General features: G+C 36.0%; 1 protein-coding gene and 1 pseudogene across 1 annotated transcript in view; one reads left to right on the forward strand and one right to left on the reverse strand.

Moving 5' to 3' along the window:
- The window catches only part of ME1 (malic enzyme 1), a 137,699-nt gene that overhangs the window by 32,356 nt on the left and 85,375 nt on the right, over positions 1 to 19,968 (reverse strand). The gene's annotated exons all lie outside the window — the stretch shown is intronic.
- LOC105943056 (queuosine salvage protein-like) lies at positions 8,779 to 9,556 on the forward strand (annotated as a pseudogene).

Below are 19,968 nucleotides of genomic sequence, written 5' to 3' on the forward strand. Positions count from 1 at the left end.
ATATACATTATAACTATTTTTTCCTCTCTTTAACTAGCTATAGTGGCTTTAACAGATATTCAGTGAATAAGAACTAAATAAATCCAAATACTGAGTTTGTCAATATTATTTTTCTATCAACTATCAGTCACAAAGGATGTGGGAGGATGGGAGATAGCTTAAGTGGTAGAGCACATAACTAACATTTACAGGATTGCTCAATAAGGAATTTATCCACAGCTGGGAAGAGCTTCTGAGCATGGCAGGTGTGTTACTAAGAACACAATCCTTTTAAAAAGAGCCTGAGTAGGTGTGCAGTTAGTATCCACCTCCAGCCATAATGCCTCAATACCCACTGTGTATTCCATCTCAGACAAGCTCTACCCAGTCAATCACTGAGTATAGCTGTGGTCCTAGAACCCAGTCATTGCTATTCAACATGGAACTCATCTATTAAGCAATCTGTGCTCTGGAGCTTCCCATGGCTGAAACTATATTAACTACATACTGTAGTCGGAGTGTCTCTCCTGTCTGTCTCCCCGAGGAACACCATAATCTGAAGGCTTTATCTGTGTAAGCTCCTATTTATGGTTCACAACAATTACTCCAATACACTTCTGAATTGTCAACTCGATTCATGGAACTACATCATGAGAAATTCTAACTATTTTTATGACGAGGCAGATTAGATTTCAAACTTCCACCACTTAGTTTTATATGCTAGAACCATTTACTGTTATCTCCAGACAGGGGGCATGTTATTTATTGTACTTATAGGTCAGTTTCCTCATCTCTAAAATGGAAGTGATTATAGCACCTACCTCACAATTTTGAGAAACTACATTCTAGAATGACCTCTGGTCCAAAGAAGAACTTAATAAACATTACTTGTTTTTACCCAGTGTTATTTTTTCTTTATTACATAAACCGTGATTAGGAAATGTATAAAACAATAACAACAATTAACTGGGAATATTTGTTGGGCTTTTACTTAGTTATGGGTGGCTATTTAGATATGTAGTGTTTGGATAAACAGTGAAATCTCAAAGAAAATAAAAGATAATGAATAATTCAGTCCAATTATCTTTGTCGGTGACTGATTAATCTATGTTCTAAAATTTTTTCTATAATTTTTGTTTTTATTTTTTGTTACCTACATATGCAGGTAACTTTTAAGAATACTTAAACACTTTGAGACATCTTGATATAACTTTGATCAAATACCTTTTCTATCACAAGTGTGGCATGCTTTTGGGATTTGATAATCTACAATTTTTGAATTTTTTTATTACTTTAGAAGAGGTAATATGTACAATACATGAAATATCTCCAAGACAATAAAAAAAGTCAAACCACAGTTCATATTTTTAATGGACTTCTTCCCACTGAAATTATTTTCATAGAAATAGCTATAGTATCTCCTTATCCATAAATAATTTCCTAAGTTTGAGTAATTACAGCCTAAAATAAAATCTATGACAAGAAGATCAGAAAAAAATTTTAATAAAAGTGTTCTTCTTGCACTCTTGCCCTGGAAAACAAACAATAATTTAAAAGAGCATTAAGTCTTTAAGAATGACCCAGTTAAACATTTATTTTGATGGTATTCTTTATCTTCAGTTTTTAAAACTAGAAATTTGGCCAAATGTAGAAAATTAAGTATCCATTTACTTCTTTATTAATTACCTGCCCCATCTAAAATTCTATACATCTCCAAAGCAAGAAAATTAACTAAATCACCATCAAAAACATCATATTAAATATATATCCAAATTTATATACTTAAAGACCTCTTTAATGCACTGCCCAAATAGATTATATATTAATCTTTAATCTACCAATCCAAAGAAAATACAAGAATTGGTGTTGGAACAAATGGTAGGAAGAGGAAAAAATATGCTCTGTCTTGTCAGCAAAATGAATAGTAATATTATACTTCATAGATTTGCATCAATAATTCCTATCTGGTTTTCTAAGATATAAAAGCTAAGAAAATATATTTCTTGTTAGGAAATATCTGCTTTTACAAGCTATAATAAAATTCATCTTCTAAATTACTATTCTGTCAGGACTGGTCAGTGGTTGGGAACTTTCCTTAAGTGGTGTTGGGGGTGGCAGGGAGGCAGTTAGGACAGAGAAGGGTGTCACTATGACAATGACAGCTGGAAATGACCACTCTGGACAAGAACTGAGTATGAAAGGACGTCAACTGATATACATCACAATTTTTCAGTACCTGTACTGCAAACCATAATGCCCAAAAGGAAAGACAGCAAGAAAGAGAGACAGAAATATTAGAAATGTGTCTGCTGTGGAGGCAGACTGGGGGGGTGGTGGGAGGGAAACTGGGCACATTGGTGGTGGGAAATGTACATTTGTGTTGGAACACTGTATGACTGAAATCCAGTCATTAACAACTTTGTAATTGTGTATCTCATGGTGATTCAATTAAAAATCTTTAATAATTTTTTTTTAATCGCTACTCTGAGGCTGGAGCAATAGCACAGCGGGTAAGGAGTTTGCCTTGCACACGGCCAGCCTGGGTTCAATTCCCAGCATCCCATATGGTTCCCTGAGCACCACCAGGGGTGATTCCTAAGTGTAGAACCAGGAGTAAGCCTTGTGCATTGACAGGTGTGACCCAAAAAGAAAAAAAAAATCACTACTCCTTGTTTTCTATAGTTGTTAGCTAAATTCCAATTAGATTCCAGATTTCTGAGTAAATCCCTTTTCTTAAAACACTCAAAATGAAATTTGAAAAAGCTAAATGTGTATTAGGACAAATCCTATTAAACCACTATACTCTATATGACCTATGGAATCACTTTAATAGCTTAAAAACACTTCAAAAATGGATTTTTCAGAAGCATGCATTACAGTACATTAACAGGGATTTATTTGCAAAAACTAGCACTGCTTCTCCAAATGCTTTTGAAGAACACTAGAATACAAAAAGTAGTTTCCTTCACCCAAAACATTTCTCATAATTCAAACACACTAATTAAACTGAAAATCTCTGAGAAGAGAATGTATGCTATTTGAAATTTTTAATTCTCATTTAATAAGAAATCCTTATTCATAACTCAGGAATAGTTCAAAAGAACAATGGAACATATTACATACCTTAAAATAGGGGTAGAAAGGTGCTAAATTGTTCAAAATTTTATAATAAAGATTAAAAACCTATAAGAATTTATTACTGTTCCAGGCTAGAATACAATATTGTGAAGGAAAAATAAAGTCAAAACAAAATATATTCATCATTAAAAAAAAATAAGTTCATTTCAAACAAAAAGACGCTTGTAGTAAAAAACAAACAAACAAATAACAAAAAAAACTAACGAAATGAATCTTAAACTTTAAAACTTTCTGGCAATACATAAAAAAGGTCTCAAGAAAGAATATGTTCATACTTTTGGGATATTCCACTCTCATGATTACTTATTGATATTTCACTAACTTCTTCAAAGGTGGACTTACAATAATACTGAATAACAAAAGACTTCACAAAGTTATCAGAATTCAAAAGTGATAAAATTTGGGGGGTATGGTGCTGCCAGCAGGTCAACCTGTACCTGTGAGGCGAGTGCATCAGCAGCCTGATGGTGCCCTCAGACTTCCAGATACCTCAAAATTGCTGTTGTGCCTTTGGCCAGACCCCAACAACTTGGGGCCTAGTTTACCAAGAAATTAAATGGTCAAAAGTTTGGTATGTGGGAGACACACCCACAAACAACCTCCAGTTTAGCTATATAAGCTCATTTATTGGCCTTTATTCAGAGACCCATAAATCTCGAAAGAGATCATGAGCACAGTTAGGGCCTGTAGTGCAGAGACAGGTGGGGACCCATGACTAAGAGCTCCAGGCCTGCTTGGATCAGGACTGGGCCTCCTCCTCCAAGTCCCCAGTTTTCCAGTGGCTTGGCAGCCACACCCACAAACTGCCCTGGGCGCTTATGTAATCTCATTACCGGCCAAGACCCAGGGACTATAAACTAAAACTCCCGAAAAAGAGCACCACAGAATGTCCTGACCCGAGCCAGGCTGTCTTCACAGAGGCACCCCAGGTGAGAGCCCTTCCTGCCCCAAGGGACCCACCTCCGACAGCCAGAAACCTCCACCACCCAACCACCACCATGCTCAAGGCTGCTCCCCACACATTCGGGCCAAGCTTCACATATTCCTGGACACATCATAAAACACTCCCTAGCCATTCTCCATAATTACCACATCACATTTGATGGGGTTCAGATAGTAGGCAACAAATCATATAGGGAAATATATATATGCATATATACATATTTTCACATATATATACCAAGCTCACATCACCCAAACTTTAACAACATGTAAGTGATATCCTATAGAATGTCTTAATGGCTCCTGCCAAAATAGAACAATCTTCACACTGTTTCCTATATGAACACTTTTTGTAAGCATGTTCAGCAGTTCTTCATAACAGACAATACATAATATATTATTTCGGCTGTGTTTTGGGACAGGGGTTGGGGTTTGGGATGGAAACATTCAGAATTTGGTGGTGGAAAGGTGCAATGGTGGTGGGATTGGTGTTTGACTATTTTTTTTTTTTTTGCTTTTTGGGTCACACCCAGCGATGCTCAGGGGTTACTCCTGGCTCTGCACTCAGGAATTACTCCTGGCGGTGCTTGGGGGACCATATGGGATGCCGGGGATCGAACCCAGGTCGGCCGCAGGCAAGGCAAATGCCCTACCCGATGTGCTATCGCTCCGGCCCCGGTGTTTGACTATTGAATGTAATCAAACATTGTGAACTAAGTTATAAAATTTAAAAATTAAATAAATAAAACGTAATGTGGAGTTCATGCCCAATTCAATCAGCTTAATCAATGGCTGAATAAATAACAGTGTTCCTACATTATAAAAAAAATAGTGATAAAATGTTTGAAGTAAGTTAAATTTATAGACAATTTCATGAATGCATCATTTTCCCCCTAACAGTGCCTCTATTAGATAAATGGAAGGTTAGTGAGGGGAAAAAAAAAAAAGAATGTGCTACAACAGAGCCACATGGGGTTGCAATTTGTTTTCTCAAAGTACAATGCTTAAATCAAAGGTATATGTAAATGTAAAAACGTACCCTCCTCTTCCCCACCCCCCTATATGAACAGTATAACACTTTGTTTTCCCACAAATTGATAACAATAACATTTTGGAAATCTGAGGTACCCTCCCCAAATAAAAAAGATGAGGCTTATATTTTCAAAGTACCAATTAGGAAGAAGAATTTTAATAACAGACTAAAAATTTATAGTAATTATGGTAGCAAGTAAGATATCAACTCTGAAATGTTCCAAATTACCCACATACTGAGCAATGTAAAAATTATACACAGGAAGTTAAAACTTCAAAGAAAACATTTCAATTTCATCATCAACATATAAACAGATATAAACAGTAAAGACAGCATTTTTCTGCTTGTGCCTTTGGTAGGGATGGGAGGGGGGTGCATACCAGTGGTGCTCAGAGATCACTCCTGATTCTGCTCAAAACTCACTTCTAGCAGTGCTCAGGGGACCATATGTGGTGTCAAGAACTGGTCAGCCTCAGGCAAGACTAGTGCCTTAACCCCTGAACTCTACTCTCTCTCTCTCTCTCTCTCTCTCTCACACACACACACACACACAGACACGCACACACACACAGTGACAGTTTTTTCAAATGTGAATATCATTAAATCAACTCATCAGCTAGAGTTGATAACCCAAGAGCTATGAATAAGAAGTATCCTTGACAGAAGACCAAAAAAGTAATTTAAAAAAAACTACAGAATTTTCTTTAAAACACTGGCATAGGAAAGTCTTTATAATGTTATAAAATACTAACAAAAGCATTTCCTGAAAAGAACTGACTTCAATGATATAAGACTACTTGGAGCACACTTTAATTGTATCACTGTATCACTGTCATCCCGTTGCTCATCAATTTGCTCGAGCAGGCACCAGTAACGTCTCCATTGTGAGACTTGTTACTGTTTTTGGCATATTGAATACACCACGGGGAGCTTGCCAGGCTCTGCTGTGTGGGTGGGATACTCTCAGTAGCTTGCTGGGCTCTCCGAGAGGGGCAGAGGAATCAAACCCACGTCAACTGTGTGCAAGGCAAACGCCCTACCCGCTGTGCCATCGCTCCAATCTGACTTTAATTGTATTCAAGCAAATTATAAAAGATGCTAGTATTAAAATTGGGGAAACATATATAACTTTTTCAAATAATATCCTGGCTAAATAACATAAAAGTTGTGCTTTGCTCCTTTTAGCATAATTGTAAAGTTAATACAGTCCCTAACCAACTCCTATAAAATTTTACTATTTGGGAAGGGAGAAGCAGGGAGGGTAAGTTGGGTGAAAGGGGCTAACTGATGAAGGATAAAAATCAGCATTCAGGATGAACATGATCTATACAGCTATTGACTTACCATCTGTGATGTTAAATGCAAAGTTATTTCAATAAAAATAAAATGAGACGCTGGAGCGATAGCACAGTGGGTAGAGCATTTGCCTTGCACGCGGCCAACCCGGGTTCAATTCCCAGCATCCCATATGGTCCCCTGAGCACCGCCAGGGGTAATTCCTGAGTGCAGAGCCAGGAGTAAGCCCTGTGCATCCCCAGGTGTGACCCAAAAAGAAAAAAAAATTTTTTTTAAATAAAGTACCTGACATGAAGGGGTTAACAGGTACTTAAACAAGTTCACTAGGGCACACATTTGAGCATTGGCAGAAGACTTAACTGGAGAAGCAGAGATGGTATTATATAACATGAAGCAGATTCTTGTCAGCAGACCAAAAACCTTCTTGCAAGAATTGCAGTAGTAATTTTAGCTGATTTGGTACTGTAAATTCAATCATCTGAATCTATCAGTAAAATTACATATTAAAGAGTTTAACCAAAAATCAACTTCTATATTTTTTAAAGTAAAAATGTTTCATTTCAGAAGAAAAATTACAACCATGAAACGACATTTTGAACATATAAGACTTGGCTTTTACGAATTTCCTCGAAATATGGTGTTTATTTGAGACAGATGACTGTTTTATAACTTTTAAATATTTTGTTAAAATTTTGTAAGAATGGAAAACTTGGAGAACAATTTTTAAAGTAAGTTTCCTCTGAATCCAAGTTAGAAAAAAACCAGCATTTTTACATAATATATTTGTATATTATTTATATTTAACAGTGACTTACAAAATATTCTCAGGAATATTTTTAAACTTTTTACATTTTCTTAAAAGAGATCATTTGAAGTTAAGTTTAGAAAATATTTGAAAATTTAAATCTTTTGCCTCTAAAGAGGCATTTGATTGCTTTTAAAGGATTAGACTGTTGAATGTGAGAGAAAATGAATTTAGCGCCAGTATTCATTTTTTTGTTGTTGTTTTGTTTTGCTTTTTTGGGTCACATCCTGGCTCATGCACTCAGGAATTACTCCTGGCGGTGCTCGGGGGGATCATATGGGATGCTGGGCATTGAGCCTGGATCGGCCGCGTGCATGGCAAACACCCTACCCGCTGTGCTATCGCTCCAGTCCTTCATTTTATTTTTATTGAAATAACTTTGCCCAGTATTCATTTCTTATACCAACTGATTTCCTTGGTTGTATCTTTGCAGTGTCTTTACACATGTCTTTGCAGTTTTATGTATTTCAAGTTTGGACACCTGTTGTTCTATCATTTTGTCATGCATGTTTTGGAAATATGATAAACAAAAAACAAAAGCTGCAAACACTAATGGAAGAATTTATCCAGCAACCTCCTTTATAACACTTTGCTTACTATGAATGTACAATTTGGTATTAGTTAAGTATAGTGTTAATATGGGAAGATAATAAGAAAATTCTGAAAATGACATTAATAAAAATTTTCTCTATCGGGGCCAGAGCGATAGCACAGCGGGTAGGGCGATTGCCTTGCACGAGGCCGACCCGGGTTCAATCCCCGGCATCCCATATGGTCCCCCAAGCACCGCCAGGAGTGATTCCTGAGTGCAAAGCCAGGAGTAACCCCTGAGCATCGCTGGGTGTGACCCAAAAAGCAAAAAAAGAAAAAAAATGATCTCTATCTCCATATAGGGGAAGGAGGAAGAACCAAATTAGAAGTAACAAAAAGACAGTAGTAGAGGGTCTCTAACACTTGGTGATGGTGAAGGTGCAGTAATTTTGGGTCATCAAAGCAACTGACAGTCACACTGTTATAACTATGTTACTCAAATTACACTAAAAATAAATATTTAAAATAATAACAAATTAAAATGTACCTCCATCTCCAGTGCCTAGAAAATCAAATGGCTTATAGCAAATACTTTGCTGAACTGAAAAATAAAATCAATGCAGAAAATGAAAAATATTGATACTTGCTGATAAGTGTCAAAATTGTTTCATTATTATACATTATCACTGTCACTGTATCACTGTCATCCCATTGCTCATTGATTTGTTTGAGCGGGCACCAGTAAGTCTCCGTTGTGAGAGTGTTGTTATTGTTTTGGCATATGGAATATGTCACGGATAGCTTGCCAGGCTCTGCCGTGCGGGCGGGATACTCTCATTAGCTTGCCAGGCTCTCCGAGAGGGGCAGAGGAATAGAACTCAGGTCAGCTGCGTGTAAGGCAAACACCCTACCCGCCGTGCTATCACTCCAGCCCATGCCATGATTTAAGTAAAACAACAACAACAACAACAACAACAACAAAACCCTGTTATTTAAATAAAGCACTAAAATTCCTGGGCCAGAGAGATAGTATGGTGGTAAGTGCTTGCTTTGCATGAGGTTGATCTCTAGAATTGCCTATGGTCCTCCAAGCACCACCAGCAGTGATCTCCAAGCTCAGTTCAGTGTGGTCCAAAAAACCAAAAATATTTTAAGGTCCTTCATTGTTTCTATCATTTTATGTTCATATGCCACTGTAACTCTGGATCAGGTCGTCATGTGCTCCGCTCTGACACAGACCTGCCCATACCTCTGATAGAAGAGAGGCATCAGATTCTCAATGAAACTGGGAAAATTCTGCTTGAGAAGTTTGAAGGCTCCTTTCTTAATTGTGTCCGAAAAAGTAGAAAAAGTGCACAGAAATGTAGAAAACTTTCCTTCTTATAGTGATGTGACTGAGTTTGAGGGGGAAAGAATTTCTTTTTACAAATGGGCCCAGATCCTTGTAGCAGATACGTGGAGTGTGTTCAAGGGAAAAGGAGATGGAAGCTTTGAGGATATCTCTACTATCACCATGTTCCCAGACTATAGGTTGCCTCAGGTTCTTGCTCACCTGGGCGCCCTGAAATACTTTGATGAACTGCCGGAGAAGCCGGAGAGGGGAAGAGCTCTCCAATAGAAGCGGGCAAGAGGTGGAAATCAGAGGGTGCTCAGTTTGGTGTGTTGAGCTGACCCGTGATCATCTTCTGGAACTTACTGACAGAACAGGTGAAAAAGCTAGCAGAGATATCAGTTCCATTCTCTTGGATTATTACTTATGGGACTATGCTTGTGATCATAGGGAAGACATGAAGGCAATTCCATTTCATCACACATGTTGCATCTATTATTGACCCAGAATGTAAACCAATCCAGCAAAGACTGTCTGCATCTTATATCTCATACTCATTTGTGCAGTTTTGCTTTGCTATTCAGAGGAGGTAGTAGAGATAAGAAGAACAAGCTTTTTTTCCTGATGTCATGTATAGGGTTCAAATGGTAGAGCCTAGTACTTGCAAGGCCAAGTTTGATTCTCCAGCACTACATAACTCCCTAGCAAGTACCAGCCCATTACATCTGTTCTGCTGGGCCAAGTATAGCCAGGAGTAGCCCCTATTTAAACCTTTTTTTCTGACATATCACTCTGTATTGCCTCCCAATTTTATACTTTAGTTGTAACTATAATTTTCCATTCTGTGGACATAAAGTTGATATAAACAATAAAGAACCTTAAACATTATACATTAATTCACATTAATTTCTATCTCACAAATAAATGAGGTCTACTATATTGTTTTAAGTTATTAAATCCTTACTTTAGAGAAAAATGCCTAGGGTAGATTTTACGTCCGACGTATTCAAAGTTACTGAGACTACATGTCTGTTAAGTTTTTAACCGCAAAACACTGAGATAGACCCTGAAATATAATATCCTGAGGTTTTTAGATGTATATATATTTAGATATTTAGATACATGTATATTTTTATATGTCAGATTTAGGTTGCTTTTACCTCATGATAAAGAACAATTTAATGCGAATTTAACTGTTCAAAATATCAGAGAATGACAGTGAATCAAAATGAAATAAGCAATATATGACCTTCAAATTTCAGTGTAACATCTTTTGATACATTAAGAAAGTAAAATGAATGCTAAACTACATAATATATATTCAAATAATATAAGTCACCCAGAAGTTTAACAACAATAAAAATTACCAGTCTGACCACGAACTTCCATGAAATTAAACATCACATTGGCTCCTAGTTTTCTATGGCATGCTCATTTTCTACATACAGAATTACATCATTCAAATCAACAAAAGAACCAAGTTGATTCAGATAGCTTTCCGTTCAAAAAGCTATCTTGGAGTATTTTTAACTTCTTCAGGATGGCATTTTCACATCTGAAATGCTGAACAATTAATTTCTTCCTTACTAAATAATAATGCATAGTTGTAAATCAGCACCACGGGTAGCTTGCCAGCCTATGCCATTTGCGCAGGATACTCTCGGTAGCTTGCCAGGTTCTCCAAGAGGGACAGAGGAATCGAACCCAAGTCAGCCATGTGCAAGGCAAACACCCTACCCACTGTGCTATCGCTCCAGCCCGACGTAAGTAAGAAAAGCAAAATTTAGTGCCTATGATGGGAAAAATACTGGACTCACATTCATTTCCTATCTGTAACTCAGACACCATATCATCGTACTGTTCTGTTTAGGGAAGTTAAAATTTTTAGGGAAAGAAAGGAAAAGGAGTGTTTTCAATCAAATCACCCCCTCTTCCATAACTGATTTTCACGGTTGTTAGGGCACTACCTATCTTCCTTCACATTTAAAATTCAGGCCAAAGCTTGAATTATTGTGATTTCTATTTCACCATTATTCTCCAGAGTATAAGATACCTGAACTCAGAATGAACTACGGAGACCAGATGATCTGCACTTGATGTATTTAGACAGCATCCCTTATAAATCAGAGAAGAAGGTAGTCCAGTGACTAAGGGTACAGGCTCTGGAGCCAGATGATCTAAATTTCAATGACAACTTCTATCATTTTCTAGTTATGGGACCATAGAAATTTACTTAATCTCTGTTCTCTTACCTGAAAAATGGGGCTAAATAGTTACAGCTCCCACCGAGTCATTTAAATTATTTCAAAAATGGACCAGAATTGGGTACATACTTCCAGAGTGAACTAGCTCTTTTATGGGTGGTGTTATGTTACTATTGGGACACATCAGATAATTTTGCTTATTATGTTCCATAACCAAAGTACAATAAAATTGTTTTTCCTTGATGGCTATGTAAAAATCCCTTCTTTCAAAATAAGGTCTGAACACTTATCAGGCATTTATTTTATAGTTAAAAAGGCATTTTTCCCCTTTTATTTTTGGTTTTGAGGCCACACCTGGTGTCCTGAGGGGCTATTCCCAGTTTGGTGTTTAAGCATCTCTCAAGAACACAGGGTGCCAGAGTTGAACATGGGCCTCCCACATACAAAATATGCTCCAGTCTTTGAGCTACCTTCCAAACGCCAGAGAAATATTTTTAAATGTTGAGAAAACAATGCATTCAAGTCAAATGACTTTGCTATATATTTGAAATTAGAAGAAAATATCCTTTTAATTGCTAGCATTTATGAATTTATAAGGTGTACTTAAAAGCAAACTCTTTTCTACATCCATAATTTGGGGTCACTGTCACTGTCATCACGTTGCTCATCGATTTGTTCAAGTGGGCACCAGTAACATCTTCTCTTTGAGAGACTTATTGTTACTGTTTTTGGCATATCCAATATACACGGGTAGCTTGCCAGGCTCTGCCGCGCGGGCTCGATACTCTCAGTAGCTTGCCGGGCTCTCCGAGAGGGGCGGAGAAATCGAACTTGGGTCGGCTGCATGAAAGGCGAACGCCCTACTGCTGTGCTATCGCTCCAGCCCACATCGATAATATTTCAAAAAATATAAAAATAATTGATAAACAGAAGAATGTAGGCAGCTATTCCAAGAAAATTCAGTTCTTACAAAGATAAAATATTTGGGGGAAAATATGTAACATATATAGTAAGTAAAAGACTTAAGATGTTCTCTGTCCATAATAGTACCGCAATACAAATCATTTTGAGTTACACTTTCAAATAACCTGCCCAAGAAAGATTTAAAATGAATAAACATCAAATTACATCAGTTTTGCACTGAAATTTACCATATCAATTATGTAGTTTTCAGAGATTACTATTTCAAGTGTTTTCACAGATTATATATTTCATTGAATCATAAAATTGCTAACATTTTAGTCTAATATTTTAAAGATTTTTAAAATCTATTAATGTTTTAGCTATAAAATTTTTACTTACAGGACTTTTATTTTGAAAAAAAAGTTAGTTTACTTTTGGTTTTGGACCACACCTAGCTGAGCTTAGGGATTACTCTTGACTCTGCACTTAAGAATCACTCCTGACAGGGTATATGGATCTATCTGTAGTGTCAGGGACAGAAGTCAGGCCAGCCGTACGCAAGGCAAGCACACTACCCCTTGTACTACTGCTCTGACCCCAAATAATTGTTATTTTTATATTGTAAATACATGGGGGAACTAAAGCACCACATTTTATGGAATTCAGAATTCATTTCAATAAATCATCCAATACATATTCCTTTCATTCTATACACATACAACAACTTTAAAATGCAGTATAATACACCAGCTTGTTTCAGCAATCACTTGGTGAGTATGTGTTATGCATTACTATAGGTATAATAAAAAAAAGGAAAAAATTCTAGTCCTTAGTATCCCTAAGACTTAGTGACTAACTCAGAAGAATAAATGTAACTATAATTCAATGTAATATGCTATTAGGGTAGAACCACATTAAGAAATCAAACATTGGGCCAGAGCAATAGTACAGCAGGTAGGATGACTTACATGTGCCAACATAGGTTAAATCTCCAATACTACATATGGTCCTGAGAGCCCCTTTAGCAGTGATCCCTAAGCTCAGAGCCAGCAGTAAGTTCTGATCACCACCAGGTATGATCCAAACTCCTCCCCTCAAATTAGAAAAATGATTGAGCTGCTTTGACTGGCATAAATAGCTTATGTAAATCCACTGGCTATTTTTAATCATTGCAAAGTTAACTGAATATACAGCCTTTTAATATCTTTGTGAAAGATACATTTCTTATGGTGGAAGTGAATTTAATAAATTTTCACCAAAGCTGACTATAAAATTAATATGTCAGGGAATATAATGCAGGTAAATGCAAACCATTTCATGAATTTTTTTTCTTGAATTATTCACCTTGTTAGCTCTCCCTTGAGCACCTGATGAAATTTAAACATTGGCAAAGATTTAAGCAAAACAAAATAATTTAATATGATGAATGAGGCATATTCCTTAGGGGTAAGCGTAATTATATGATGTGATAATCAAATGCTTTCAATTGACTCATAATGACCACACATTGAATCACTAAATTTTATGATACAAATCACCTCTTAATGCTGAAAACAAATGTAGTCTCTTTAGTACTTTCACAGAATCCTAAGGTTGAAATGTGATAGATAATGTTTAATGCTAATTGATCAACCCACGTAAGCAGAAATCTTTATATACTTTGCACATCTGCCTATGTACTTAAAAGTGAAAGAGGTCACAAATAATGTTAATAACAAAGCTAAGAAAAACGAGTAACAAATATGTCTTTATGTATAAGCATTATGATATTTTTACATATACTGTTACATTTTGGACAAACCCAACTATTAAATAATCCAATTAATATTAAATCAAACCTGCCATCCTGTGACTACTAAATTATCCTAATTATCATTCTTGAGAAATAAAATAGTTTAGTTATAATTCATAAGTTATAAAATAATTTATAGTGCTTGATGAAAGTACTATATTTTCTTTCTCGAAACTTTATCTCAATCATCACCACAGGCTATAAAGAAGGTACTATTATTATATTTCACTTTTTCAAAGGAGGGAAGCAGATGACTTTCCCAAGTTTGCAAGCATAGTGCTTGATGAAGCCTTTGGTTGATTTAAAATTCCACATTTCACTTTTCAAATGTAATTTAGATGTGAGCTATATAACCTGGCCAAAACCTTCTGAGCTAAAAATCAGATTCCAAACAATGATGAATTTAGTGAAGTAAGAAATAGTCTATGAAACCTCTAGAGAAATGAAAAGGGACTTTGAGCCTAGTACAAACAACACTTCAAACATGTATGCACTCAGTATAATTGAGAATTTTTCTTTGAATTTAGTTTTAAATTTCATTCATTTCCCTATAATAGGCAATGGCTATTTAAAGAGAAGGGCCACCTAAGCGGTGGAGAGATTATGTGGTGCCATGAGTTGAAATCAGGCCTCCATCTGCCAGGCAGGCACTCCAACTTTTGAGCTATGAGCTACCTCAGTACATCTGCAGCTTTTTGCCCATTAAAATATCCACAGATTCTAATCTAACCATATTAAGTCAATAATAAAATTAACAGTTATTGATTTTGCTTCTTTTCATAAATGTGGCAGTCTTTATAACATATAACATAGAATGTGATATCATTTTAACTAGTAATGTGAAAATAAATGGGTCACCATCTGTAGATACCACAAAAAAAAGTCTAAGACATAATCACTACATCATGGTTAAGTCAAAATCATGGCAATGTGTGTTAATTCTGGCTTCCTTTAAAGTCTTGAAGTAAATTACAGTCAAATGATGGAAAATTAAGTCAGCCAAAATGTGATCATCTTGGCAAATGATTATTTTGTTCTTGTGTTTTTATCACGGCAATTTTACACAAACTTTGCCGCAGCTTTAAATACATGAACTTTTAAATCTATCACTTCAAAAAACTATTTGCAACTCTCTTACGTTAACTGTAACTAGGTTATGTACCAATTTTAATACTTATCACTAAGCCCTCAGGGGATAAATTGCTCTTAAGACCAAAAAAAAATGGTATTCAACACTCAGTATATATTCATGGTTATTCTTTCCACATGAAAATCATGCCAGTAACATCAAAAATAAGGAATATTTAAGATTTAATTTGCTAGCAATGGTGATACTTGTGCCAGCCCACTTTCATTCTCCCTATGGCCTACCGTTGAGTTGTTCAATTCAATATACTGTATGTCTATTCTGTGCTAGGCAAGGATAAAGAAATTTAAATTCGATTCCTGTCATCAGAAACATACAGGATACGGGGCTGGAGCTCTAGCACAGTGGGTAGGGTGTCTGCCTTGCACATAGCCAACCTGGGTTTGATTCCCATCATCCCACATGATTCCCTGAGCACCGCCAGGAGTGATTCCTGAGTGTAGAGCCAGGAGTAACCCTTGAGCATCACTGGGTGTGACCCAAAAAGCAGAAAAAAACAGAACATGCAGGATATTCTAGTGTGTGACACACACAGTGAGAAATAAATAAAATATATTAATAAAATGCATAACAATTTTAAATTAGAAATAGAACAAAGTAAGAGTACCATGAGAGATCCAGGTATATCAGGAGGTTTAGTAATGCAAGAGTACCAGGAGAAAGTTGAACAGATTTCAATTTTATTTGGGTCATTAGAATAAACCTCTGAAGAAGATACTATTTCAATGAATACTGCAAAAGAGATAACCATGAATTTCTGGAGGAAGAGTACTTCATAAAGGAAGAAAAGAAAGACAAGTGTTTTGCATTGGGAATATGTCTCTACAGTTTAATGGCAGCAAAAGCTTCAAAGAAAGACAGTTGCATGGTGCATCAGGAAGGTCAAGAGGAAGCTGTCAGAAACACCAGCACTTCCTAACTGAAAGGTGCTGGCTATTGGCAAGGTTAGGTCAAGCCATGATACTAACTGAAAAACTCTATTTTGCATTTCCTAAAGAACAAAAAGTCCCACTAATTTCCTAACTCCCTATTAACTTCCCGGATTACATAATTATCTCCTTTCCGTTTAGCATATTTAATTTTCAATGATGAAAATATATAACTTAATCAAGTACTGTCAAAAAATTCCTCCATCAAGCCAACCATACTTTAAAAGTAAAAACCAAACTATGACTTTCCTTGTTTCTAAATACAGCTACATAAAGTAAAACAGGAAAAATGGATTATAATATATTATTTGTTTTAACCCATGATGAATTGACACTAATAGGTGTTTCTGTTTTGTTTTTAAATAATTCTAGGAGTACAACTGAGGAAATAAATTAAGTCTCATTTTTATAATAAACAATGAGTAGATGAATACATTTATTTTATAATTTATTATATATAGTAATATAAATGAAAAACAAGAAACACAAGCTTTTAAAATACTGGATTTCACTTTGCTAAGAAAAAATCAAGAGAAAAGACAGAAAAGAAAAACGGAGAAGCGTCTTATACAGGTATTATCAAGCCACAACAATCAATAATAAATATTATCACTTGGCCTTGATAAACTCATAAAAATAAAGAGATTTCTCTATAAAGCTAAAATGTTTGTTGGTTTAAAGATAAAAAGATAATCATGAAAACATTAGCTTATACCCACATCCTACAACCTGTGCCAAATACGCTCATCAATCAGCCAAGATTTTCAGACTCATGATTAAAACTTGGAAGAGATAAACTATCTGCAAAAATTCACACATACACCAGTCTCCTGGCTAAAAGCTCTGGGGTGCTCTCGGGAGGGGGGCGGGGCAAGTCATCGCCCTGCCGGAGTCTAGGCATCCAGGCAGCCGCACTCACACCCCAACTGAGCTACCACCATGCCAACGGCCAGACTTCACTGCCTCATGACTGATTTCAGCAGAGACACTCAACTGCAGAAAACTTCAGGTACACCTTTTTTTTTTTGACTGAGAACTCTGGGGTCTTCTTGGAGTGCAGGTGGTCTCCCTCCAACCCACTGCATATCTGGCAGCCCCAGCAGTCACAGCCACATACCATAACCAGCGCCATGCAAGCACACTGCTCAGTTCCATATTTTGCAGTTTCTGGAGCTCAGGGCCACGTGGCATCTCCAAACTCTGCAATAGTGACATCCCAGCAGGAGCACACCAAATTAGATGGGAAAGTAACATAGAAGCTAACTAATACAGTAAAGAAAAACATTAACACAGAAGACTCAACTAGCAACAACAGCATAGTAAACCCTCAGACAAGGACTTCATGTCTCCATAGTGAAATATAACAACTTTCATGAATTTTATCTTACCGAAGTATTTTTTTGATAATTCCACTAACCATTTAGTTGTATCAGACAACATAAAATAATTTGGGCTTATTAAGGAGGACGGTTTGGGGAGTAGCTGGGAAAACGGGGACCATGGTGGAAGGAAAGTCACAATGGAGATATCGGTGTTGGAATACTGAATGCCTGTAACAAATGCATCAGGAATACTTTGTTAAACCATGATGCTTAAGTGAAAAAAAAATATTTTTAAAACCATTAGTTTATCAAAATACTTTTCTCCTTTAGCAGCGTTTAAAAATTTTAAATGTAAATGCATCTGTGAAATTAAAACACAAATCTTTAGTTTACTACAACTAGAACCACTTTGTTGGAGACACTGTATGTTTCTCTACTTTGCATGAAAGAACTGACTTTTCTTCAGACACTTGCCACTGTAATTTCACCAGGATTAAATTGAGTACCTAAGTAATGTTTTCAATGGTATACTTTTAAACTATAGGCATAGTGTGTATGTCTGTGTGTATGTGTATATATATATATGCATACATATTTTTATTTTATTTTATTTATGTATGCAGATATATACATACATATGCAGATATATGTATATATATTTGAACCACAAAACAAAAATGAAAGCATGAAATCCAAACTACAACAATCAAACTTAAAATGTACCTGACATGGGGCTGGAGAGATAGCACAGCGGGTAGGGCGTTTGCCTTGCACGCGGCCGACCCGGGTTCAAATCCCAGCATCCCATATGGTCCCCTGAGCACGGCCAGGGGTGGTTCCTGAGTGCAGAGCCAGGAGTAACCCCTGTGCATCGCCAGGTGTGACCCAAAAAGCAAAAAAAAAAAAAATGTACCTGACATGTGTGTCTCTCTTTGTCTCTGTCTCTGTGTCTCAGCCTCTCATTCTCTCTCCCCCACCCCCCAACTCTATTTCTAACCCCCCCCCCTTGACAGATATCTTTTCTTTGAATAAGAACTATTTCGCTTTTTTTTTTTAAATGTGCCTGTCAAGGAGGGGTGCGGGGTAGAAAACTAGGGACACTAGTGGAGAAAAGCTAACATTGGTGATAGGACTGGTGCTAGAATATTACATTTCTGAAACTCAACTATGAGTAATTCACAAAAAGTGAGAGGAATATATAAATAAAAATAGCTGACATTTTAAGAAAAATTTGGCTATAGTTAAGCTTGTAAATATGCTATTTTTTGGATGAAAAAATGGAAAGAAATTCTGAGTCATAAATCATATTTGAGTCATGCTCCTTGGTTGCTGATTTTTCTCATATTGACAGACATTCTTTCCATTTGATTATTTTTCAAATGGTTTACCTCACATTGGACCACAGGGAAGAATAGCAGGTGACATTCCATAATGTTTTCATTTAATTTCTTATGAAAACCAAAATAAATTAGTCTGATCAAAGTGACAGGTAAAATGCAAAGAACCACACAGATCCAAAGGAAACATCATCTAATTTATAAATATATTTGCTCACCTAAAGAAAGAACAGAGGCATAAAAGCAATGATTGGAACAGGTGGAAGAAAATAGTACATAAATCCAGACATAAAATTAATTATAGCAGAAATGACAGAAAGAAAAATAATCAGGTAGTAGAAAAAAGTCCCTTCCCTATGGGGAAGCCAGTGGTTGGCAGAGACACTATGGACCTGCACCCCTGCATCCCTGTACCCCTGTATCCCTGCATCCCTGTATCCCTGCATCCCTGCATCCCTGCATCCCTGCACAAGGGTGAAGCACACATAAGCTTTCATACATGATTACTTCTTAAGGAGAGAATATTTTAGTAACAATAAAGTAATAAAACCAACCATAATAATCAGAAGTTAAATATATTATTCTTTTTTTCTTGATCTGATACAGAACTTTTAAGAACTTTATCCAAGTTACTAACTATACCCTCTGTATAGCTGGTCTGTTTCAGGAACACTTTCAAAACTTCAGTTTAATATTGGATCAATGAAAAAAAAAGGATCATTTTATAAAAATACCATCATCATCACACCCTGTAGCATATGACAGATGGTATGACATCAGACTAAGATTATTTTTCTTAAGTGTTATATGACAGACCATACTGAAATGTGTCATGGCAGCCAAAGTTGAAGGAGGTTGTCTAAATATTATGATAATTATTTTTTGTAGTCATTTTTGCTGTTTCCAAATGACTTTATTAAGTCATTTAATCATTAAATCATTTAAATCACAAAAATTGCTTTGGTCACTCTAGTAATTTAAATTAAAAAAAGAGAAAATAGTTAAATACTACCCTGGCCAATTAGTTCTTATTTCTTTCATGAAAATTTGTAATACTAGTTGCTTAAAATTCACTTGATATCAAAGTTTTTGTTCCTTACTTAAGTTACAAATTGAAAAAAATCTAATTTAGAAAATTTTAGGCATTAATTATAAAGTTGTCACTACATTTTATATCAACTTTTATAGGGCAAATATTCTGGAAATAGGTTACTCTAAGAAGTACAGCCTCAAAACAAACACAGCTATTTAAGGACCATATATATACATACATATATGTA

Source organism: Sorex araneus, chromosome 4, assembly GCF_027595985.1.
Source record: "Sorex araneus isolate mSorAra2 chromosome 4, mSorAra2.pri, whole genome shotgun sequence".
In the NCBI taxonomy this organism is placed as follows: Eukaryota; Metazoa; Chordata; class Mammalia; order Eulipotyphla; family Soricidae; genus Sorex; species Sorex araneus.